Here is a 3,272-nt window from a genome sequence, read left to right as displayed (position 1 = left end):
TAACATAGAGAAGGAATTCAGAATTCTATCAGATACATTTAACAAAGAGATTGAAATAATTTAAAATACAGGAGAAATTATGGAGTTGAAAATTGCAACTGGCATACTGAAGAATGCATCAGAGTCTTTTAATCGCAGAATTAATCAAGCAGAAGAAAGAATTAGTGAGCCTGAAGACAGGCTATTTGAAAATATACAGTCAGAGGAGACAAAAGAAAAAAGAATAAAAAAAAAAAAGCATATCTACAAGATATAGAGAGTAGCCTTAAAAGGGCAAATCTAAGAGATATTGACCCTAAAGAAGAGCTAAAGAGATGACGGTAGAAAGTTTATTCAAAGGGGTAACAACAGAGAACTTCCCAAACCTAGAGAATAATATTAATATCCAAGTACAAGAAGGTTATAGAACACCAAGCAGATTTAACCCAGAGAAGATTACCTCAACGTATTTAATAATCAAACTCCCACAGATCAAGGAGAAAGAAAGGATCCTAAATGCAGCAAAAGAAAAGAAACAAATAAAATACAGTGGAGCTGCAATACATCTGGCAGCAGCAGAATTTTCAGTGGAAACTTTACAGGCCAGGAGAGAGTGGCATGACATAATTAAAGTGTTGAAGGAGAAAACCACACACACTTTTACTCTAGGATAGTATATCTGGTTAAATTATTCTTTAACACGAAGGAGAAATAAAGACTTTCCCAGATAAAGAAAAGCTGAGGGCTCTCTTACCTCAAGAAATGCTAAAAGGAGTACTTCAATCAGAAAGAAAAGGATGTTAATGATCAATAAGTAATCACCTGAAGGTATAAAACTCACTGCTAATAGTAAACAGAAAAGCATAGAACATTTTAACACTGTAACTGTAGTGTGTAAACTACTCTTATCCTAAGTAGAAAGACTAAACCATGAACCAAACAAAAATAATAACTACAACACTTTTCAAGATATAAACATACATAAACAAGATATAAATAGTGACAAAAATGTTAAAAAAGAAGGGAAACGAAGTTATGGTGATGTGTCTTTACTAGTTTTCTTTTTGCTTGTGTTTTAGGCAAACAGTATTAAGTTGTTATCAACTTAAAATAATGGAAATAATGGGTTATAAGATAGTATTTGCAAGCCTCATGGGTAACCTCAAAACAAAAAACATACAATGGATACACAAAAAATAAAAAGCAAGAAATTAAATCTTATCACCAGAGAAAAATCACCTTCACTAATGGAGGAGAGGAAGGAAAGGAAAGGAAGCCCACAAAACAACCAAAAACAACAAAATGGAAGGAGCATGTCCTTACTTATCAATAATAACACTGAATGTAAATAGACTAACGTCTCCAATTAAAAGACATAGAGTGGCTGAATGAATTAAATAAAAAAATTAAATAAAAAAAAAAAAGAAAGAGACCCATTGATCTGTTGCCTATAAGAAACACACTCCACCTACAAAGACACACATAGACTGAAAATAAAGGGATGGAAAAAGATATTCCATGCCAATGGAAACCCAAAAAGACCAGGAGTTTTACTAACATCAGACAAAGTAGCTTTCAAGAAAAAAATTATTAATATAAGAGGAGACAAAGAAGGTACTACTATATAATGATAAAGGGATCAATTCAGCAGGAGAATACAATAATTTTAAACATATGCATCCAACACTGGAGCACCCAGATATATAAAGCAAATATTATTAGAGCTAAAGAGATAGATCCCAATACAATAATAGGTGTACATTTCAACACCCTGCTTTTAGCACTGCACCAATCTTCCAAACAGAAAATCAACAAGGAAACATCAGACTTAATCTGTACTATAAACCACATGGGTCTAATAAATATTTACAGAATATTTCACTCAATGGCTGCAGAATACATGTTCTTTTTCTCAGCACATGGTTCACTCTCAAGAATAGATCATATATTAGGTCACAAAACAAGTCTTAAAATATTTTTTAAAATTGAAATAATATCAAGCATCTTCTCTGATGACAATGGAATAAAACTTGAAATTAATAACAGGAGGAATTTTGAAAACTACACAAACACATGGAAATTAAATAATAGGCTCCCTGAATGACCATTGGATCAATGAATAAATTAAGAAGGACATTGAAAACGTTGTTGAAACAAATAATAATGGAAACGTAGACCAAAACCTATGGGATACAACAAAAACAATATAAGGGGTAAGTTTAAAGCTGTAAGTGCCTACATCAAAAATGAAGAAAAACTTTAAACAAACAGCCTCACAATGCATCTTCAAGAACTGGAAAAGCAAAAGCAAACCAAACCCAAAATTGGTAGAAAAAGAAATAATAAAGAACAAAGCAGAAATAAATGAAATTGAAATAAAGAAAATAATACAAAAGATCAGTGAAACAAAAAGTTGCTTTTTTTTTTTTTTTGGAAAGTTAAACAAAATGGACAAGCCTTTAGCTAGACTAAGAGAAACAGAGAGAAGATTCAAAGGCACAAAATCAGAGATGAAAAAGAAGACATTACAACTGATACTGCAGATATTCAAAAGACAGCAGCTACTATGAGCAACTCTATAGTAATACATTGGAAAATCTAGAAGAAATGGATAAATTCCTAGACACACACAACCTGCCAAGATTGAACCAGGAAGAAATCCAAACCTGAACAGACCAATAACAAGTAAAGAAATTGAGGCTGAAATAAAAATTTTCCCAGTAAAGAAAAGCCTGGGACCTAATGGTTTCACTGCTGAATTCTACTAAACAGTTAAAGAAATAATATCAATACTACTCAAACTGTTTCAATAAATGGAGGAGGAAAGAATACTTCCAACGCATTCTGTGAGGCTAGTAGGCATATGAAAATGTGCACATATCGTTGATCATCACACAAATGCAAATCAAAACTACAGTGAAATATCATCTCACCGCAGTTAAAATGGCTTGTATCCAAAAGACAGGCAATAATAAATGCTAATGAGGCTATGAAGAGAAGGGAATCCTCACACACTGTTGGTGGGAATGTAAATTAGTAAAACAACTATGGAAAACAGTTTGGAGATTCCTCAAAAAACTAAAAGGAGATCTACCGTATGATCTAACAATCCCACTGCTGGGTATATACCCAAAAGAAAGGAAATCAATATAATGAAGAGATAACTGCCTCTCCTATGTTTGTTACAGCTCTGTTCACAACATCCAAGATTTGAAACCAGTCTAAGTGTCCAACAACAGACGAATGGATAAAGAAAAGGTGATCTGTATACACAATATAGTACTATTCAGCCA

The 3,272-nt window shown here is 32.7% G+C and overlaps 1 long non-coding RNA gene across 1 annotated transcript in view; it reads right to left on the bottom strand.

Moving 5' to 3' along the window:
* LOC105506717 overlaps positions 1–2,734 on the bottom strand; it is a 21,477-nt gene extending 18,743 nt beyond the window's left edge. The window contains exon 1 of the long non-coding RNA XR_001000979.1: positions 2,618–2,734. This is a non-coding gene — a long non-coding RNA (uncharacterized LOC105506717). The remainder of the gene's footprint in view (positions 1–2,617) is intronic.
* Between the last annotated feature and the right edge of the window lie 538 nt (positions 2,735–3,272).

The sequence above is a fragment of the Colobus angolensis genome, unplaced genomic scaffold, assembly GCF_000951035.1.
Source record: "Colobus angolensis palliatus isolate OR3802 unplaced genomic scaffold, Cang.pa_1.0 Scaffold14, whole genome shotgun sequence".
NCBI classification, from domain to species: domain Eukaryota; kingdom Metazoa; phylum Chordata; class Mammalia; order Primates; family Cercopithecidae; genus Colobus; species Colobus angolensis.
This window is presented reverse-complemented; position numbering and strand designations above follow the sequence as displayed.